Source organism: Takifugu flavidus, chromosome 14 (genome assembly GCF_003711565.1).
Source record: "Takifugu flavidus isolate HTHZ2018 chromosome 14, ASM371156v2, whole genome shotgun sequence".
Lineage (NCBI taxonomy): Eukaryota > Metazoa > Chordata > Actinopteri > Tetraodontiformes > Tetraodontidae > Takifugu > Takifugu flavidus.
The window spans coordinates 7,685,958-7,691,840 of record NC_079533.1 but is presented as its reverse complement, the minus strand read 5'-3'; the positions used below and the strand labels follow the sequence as shown (position 1 = coordinate 7,691,840).

At 53.7% G+C, this 5,883-nt stretch overlaps 1 long non-coding RNA gene across 1 annotated transcript; it reads left to right on the top strand.

The window, feature by feature from the left end:
• Positions 1-2,490: 2,490 nt before the first annotated feature.
• LOC130538005 (uncharacterized) lies at positions 2,491-5,042 on the top strand. The gene is made up of 2 exons (XR_008953744.1): positions 2,491-3,221; positions 3,261-5,042. It is a non-coding gene; the product is annotated as an uncharacterized LOC130538005 (long non-coding RNA).
• Positions 5,043-5,883: the final 841 nt, after the last annotated feature.

Sequence of the window (5,883 nt, the reverse complement as noted above, 5' to 3'; positions counted from 1 at the left end):
AGTCGTAGATTTTAGAATAAAAGCTGCCAGCGAGGTGTCGCATTATATAATTATGGGATTTGAGGAGCCACATTGGGAGAAAGCAGCCGTCTAGGTCACATGATGACAGTTAGCGGGTAAACACTGAGGCACAGAGATCAAGACGTATACGTGAGTTTATAATTTCATCGTTCATCCACAACACGTCTTTCAGCCTTCGCTGAATTTCACATGGCGTGTTTTCTTTGCACGGGGGTGGGGGGGATTTTACCTTCTGCAGCCGAGTTAATCCAAACAGGCGGTCGCGGCCGCAGCTCCTAGCTTGTTATTTCCTGTGTTATGGTTTAGTCCCTTTCCTGCTATTTCAGATTATCTGCCGCCCTAATTAGTTCCTCCTGTGCCTTGTCAGCTTTTCAGTCGTCGATCGGGTCCGGCGTGTTCAGCAGCCTCTCCGCCCTCATCTGCGTTTTTCCTTGTGCCGTCTTTTTAGCCCTGCGCCATTTTGGGGGTATTTTAACAGCGTCCTTGCACGTGTCAAATTTTCATAATGCTGCTTTAAGGATTTAAAAAAAAAATGATTAAGGAAAATATAAAAGTGAAGCAAGTTTTCAAGACAAAGTTCAGATTGGAGCAAAGGAGCTTGAAAAGGGAAACTTTAAGTCCTGACAACAGAAATGTCTGGCTAAGAACATTAGCGGTTGTTAGCATTTGACGGTACATTTACCCAGAAATAAAACAATAAAATGGTTAAAACCAGCTAATTCTTCCAAAGCAACTAGAGTAGCTTCATTGTCATAATAAATTAGCATAAATTAGCATGAAATGAGGTGAGTGATTTTGAGGCATGTTTGGAAACTACAGGAGAAAAGGAAGAGGAACATTGATTTTTCAACACTTATATATATATTTAACTGAATACAAATTCAGGGCAAACTCAGTAAGCCATTAAAAACACCCACAGAGCTGTTTGCCACTGTTGTTCTCCAAACCCAATATTTTGCACCGAGTAAATCAAGTGGGACTAAACAAACTACACTTTTTCTACACACAAATAACGACACCGACGATATTACTGCCTGATCGGAATGATGTCCGGTTCGAAACCAGCTTAGTTTCTTTACAATCTCCTTTGTCGGATTTTAAATTCAACGCTCCGTTTAAGCCCCTTTAGCCTGAGCCGAGCGCCATTTTGGTTGGATCTTCCTCTGCCTTTCCACATGGATCCACCAGGTTTGGGATTTTAGAGCCCACGGCAGGGGACAGCTTTCATCCGGGATCCCAGTCAGCTCGGAATTCTGCTGGAATCTTGTCGCAGATCAGTGACTCCACAGCTGGGTTACATATTAATGTCACGTTATGCAGCAAAGATCCAACGACGATTCCCCAAAAGTGAAACCAAAGCATCCCGCCTGCCTCCCGGAAAACTGCTGCAGTAGAAAAATCCAGCCTGCTCCCAATAATAGCGCCTTTATTAAAGATTTCCGTGTGATCACATGTCAGTGTGACGTTAGTTAAGCTATTTAATGTGTGTTTACATGAATAAATAACTAGCACAACCTGCGGCTCCATTAAAAAGCCCAAACCTGACATGACGCACCTTCGCTCCCAAAGTGAGGGGTGGCCGGAGAGCCCCGCGGAGCCCGATGACATTATGGTAATTGTCATTACGGGGGTTGGAGTGCGTGCGTGACTGACGCCATTAGAGAAAGTGCAATTACAGTAGGCGCTGGTGACCTTGCTGACTAGTGGAGGTCAGGGCTTCTCATTAGAGTGTGGTGGAAGGCAGCCCAGTGTCTCCACTGTGCCAATCAATAAGAGCGTAGCGTGGTCGGCGCTAATCATAGCTTTGACGCAGCCTCACGCCCCGCCGCCCTCCCTCCTCTGCATCGCCGCCATTCCTCCGTTCCACCTTTTAGCTCCCTTATTACCTCAGCCCCAGGATCTGTTTTCCCCACAAGACTCGTGGCAGCAGCGCTCTCCAGCTCACGGCGTGGAGACGCTGTAAAGCTACGCGTCCACTGTTAAACCCTCGCACGTTAAGTACGGGACCATTAAACGGAATATTTTCAAATTTCCCCTTTTTTCCTGGGAGTCTCCCTGTCCTTCCTGGAGGTTTTACTGCATTAAAACTCCTCTCAGCCAAATTCGCCATTATCATGCACGTGCGCGGTATTCCTCTCCATCCTGCCGTGTCGTGCACGTGTGAAGATTCGGCTAAACGCGCGTCAATAGTGACGTGCGCGCCTCGCTGCCGTGTCCACTTCAGGCAGGAATTTGAATAAAGCTTCGGCCTCCTGCAGCAAATCCGGGAGATTAGATTGTTGCGGTGGCGGCTGCCAGAGCGCCGAAGGGGGGGCTCGAAACCGCCGCCGGGGACACGCCCCCACGCAGGGGAGGAGGCGGAGTTACCTGAGTGTCAGTCAGGTATGGAAATACACATACATTTCTATACGTAACTGTATAGTATTAAGCAGAAGGCAGCAACCCCGGGGGGGCCCAGGCCCTGGCTCCTGTGGGGGGGGGGGGCAAGTGTCAAATATCACCTCTGCATCTTTACTCGTTAATACCTCCATCTTTTCAGAGCCCCCAGAATAAAACAAACTGCGGCAGCGATTCCGTCTGTCACCGGAGGAGATTAACATGTGCTGAAGCCTTGATGGCGGCTAATAATGGCGCCGCCTCGCACGGCTCTGCGCTCCGTCCGGAGGGGCGTCAGGTATGCAGCGTGACTCGGGGGCAGGCAGTCAGGCAAAACAGGAGTGCGGGGGGGGGGAGGGGCAGCGGACGAGGACATGGCGGCGGCGGCGTGGTCACCAGACCTGGCTGTTAAATCAAAGGATCGCCGCGGCAAAAGCTGCCAATTAAAGTGAGCGCGGGTGCCCCCCCCCCCGCTGACCCGCTGCTTTCACGTCCCCATCTGGGTTTGGGCATTATCTACTCTGTTTTATGTTACCCCCCCTCCTTCCTTTCAAGCACCGTCTGACTGACTTTCCCGGGTTTGGGCCAAATGGGAAAACGCTCTGGTGCCGCTTTGACCTTCTCCGGGAATCGCTGCCGCTCCTTTTCAGGCCCATAAAGATGAAAAAAGACCTGGAAAATCTATTTTCTTTTTGTTGTAATTGTAGCTGAAACAAAGGTCCCGAAGCCGCCGTGGGTTTTTTCTCTGGCCTGTTTGCTCAACACCAGCTTTTGTCATTGGGATAACAAGGTCAACCGGAGGAAGGATCCCTTCAAATTTGGATGTATCCCTGAAGGACACACCGGGACACCTCGCTCCAGAGAGAACCAGGAACTCCGAGCAGGTCCGGGACGCCCCCCCACTGACAGGGGAGGCTTTACCGGAGACCACCATCCAGAACCGAGGCCGGCGGGAGATGGTCGGCCTCGGATCTCCTCCCCATCGCCACGTTCCTGCAGTTTTCCGGAACGTTTGAGAACAAACCGGAGTTCTAGTGGGATCTCCTCGAGGATCCTGTGTGTTTAGCGCCCTCCCGACTTCCAGAAAGAGCTCGGCGGTCATTTCAACCTCGCTTCCTCCCCCCGTGATGTCAACGTCTGCGCGTCGCCAGCTGCCTGCGGTTCTCCGTAATGGATTGTAAACCTCGGCGCAGAGCCGCTGAGGGAGCCACACCCCCGCATACCTCCAGGCGATGATCCAGCCCTGCATGCCGCTCGTGCTCCGCTCCGCTCGCTGCGGTCGCTCCGGTCCGGCGGCCCCCGACACTTTGCCCTGATCCCTCCCAAATGCTCCCTCTCGTATTTCGGATTTCGCCCGTTCACGTTCATCCACCCTCATCGTTACACGGAAGCGTACACTTGTGCGGATCACTCGTGCAGCTTCCCGTCTCCCTCAGATGGAGAGGATTGTTTTCCTGTCCGAGCAGAAGGTTAGGGAAGACTCGTGAACGTCCCGGAGCAGGAGTCAGGATATAGAAGGAGCGCCACCGGGCCAAAAGCCGGCTCAACAAGGCAATCAGTCAGGTTGCCAACGGTGACTCATGCAACAGGAAAAGACTGAGCCGTTCTCCTTCGCCTCGCTCAACAACAACCTGAACCTCCTCCTCCGTCTTTTGGGAGCCATAAATCTGCCCCGTTTAGCCTCCGCGGCTTCTTTTTTCCACAGGACACTGGCACCATTAGCGGCGGCGTGTTTTACGGGCATCCCGCGCAACTCATAGTTGTACATTACCAGGCAGAATCACCGTCCTCGGGAGCACGCGTCAACGTTTTAAAACCGCCGCCGGACGCCGGCCCGGCCGAGGCGGCTCGGCGGGCGGCTCCGGCGGCCATGATGATCCCCCTCACACAAACAGCCGTGCGCTCCGCTCCCCAGGACGCTTCCTGTCACACAGGAAGCAGCAACTGCCGGCAGTACAGGTGAGAATGTGTTTACGTGCACGCTCAGACCTTTTGTCTTTAGGAAGTGAGTGAAAGGTGTGAGGCGTGCACGAGGACAGTTCGCACAAAATAGACCCGTTAGCAGCGTCATTCCCACAGTGTTTTAGACAGAAGTTACTCAGTTTGACCCCCGGATGACCTCATGACCTTCACCAAATCTGGACTTCACACAACCTTCGGGTGGATTTCTCGCGTTCTTCCTTTTTTAACAAGAAATTTGCATTTGCTGAATGAAAGTGAGACTCAGAGGCTGTTCACGACTACATATGATCCAATCATGACGTGTCAAAGGTCAATCAGGGTCGGGCTCTATTCCCGTGACCTCCTGGATTTCAGTGGGACCCCCCCAACAATGAAAGGAAAGGTGAAATGACCTGGGATGCGGGGACTCAGACGCTTGTTTACCGGCCTCATTAGGTCACAACACCCGCCCCCCCCCCCATAAGTCCGGTACCTGGACTCACTGGAGGAGGCCTTCGCCAGCAGCCTGGAGCGCCTGGTCTGGAACGCCGTCGCCTGGCCTCCATGTGCAGCGCAGATGGATCCTTCCAAGCTCCGGAAAAGAGTTCACACGTCTGCGGACGTGGAGAAATCCTAATTCCTGTTTTTTTGACCATTTCATTCGTGTTTACTGCACAATAAAATCAAAGCTTTTCTCCCCCAAATGCGCGTGCGAAGGTGTTGTTTTTCCCTCTGCATCCTCACATCTATAATCCCTTTTATTGAAATCCGTGTCACCTGCCGCCTGCGCAGTCCAGCACCCTGGAGCAGTAGACTGGCTGGCAGCGAGACGGGCACGCAGAGAGAGGGAGACAGGGGGGAGGAGGGAGGACAGGGAGGGAGGGGACAGGGAGGGAGGGAGAGACAGAGAGGGAGGGAGGGAGGGAGGGCCAGGGAGGGAGGAGAGGGGAGGGAGAAGAGACAGGGAGGGAGGGAGGGAGGGAGACAGGGGAGGGAGGGAGGACAGGGAGGGAGAGAGAGAGAGACAGGGAGGGAGGGAGGGGGAGAGAGAGACAGGGAGGGAGACAGGGAGGGAGACAGGAGGGAGGAAAAGAGAAGGGAGGGAGGGGGGGAGGGAGACAGGGAGGGAGGAGAGACAGGGAGGGAGGGAGAGAGCGTGGCGACAAGTCTTGTTGTCGTCGGCCCCATCGTTGGTTCTGAGGGGTCGGGAGCCTGATGCAGTTTGGGGGGACGAGCGGAGCCTCGGAGCGTCGCCGGGCCTGGACGGGATGTTTCACCCCATCAAGTACATTAGCCATCCCAGCGAGCTGATCACCTGGGCGGGAGGGAGGGAGAGTTGAAACGGAGAGGGTGAGGTAGCAAACCACGGGGGGGAGGGGGGGACAGAGGGATGGAGGGAGAGGAGCGCGAAGGCGAGAGGAGGGAGAGGAGGGAGGAGAGGGAGGGAGATAGAGGAGGGAGAGAGGATGGAGCAGAAGGAGCACGAGGCAATCTCACCAACCGGTGACACATTAATTATTGACAAACTCGGGCTAAACGGTATAA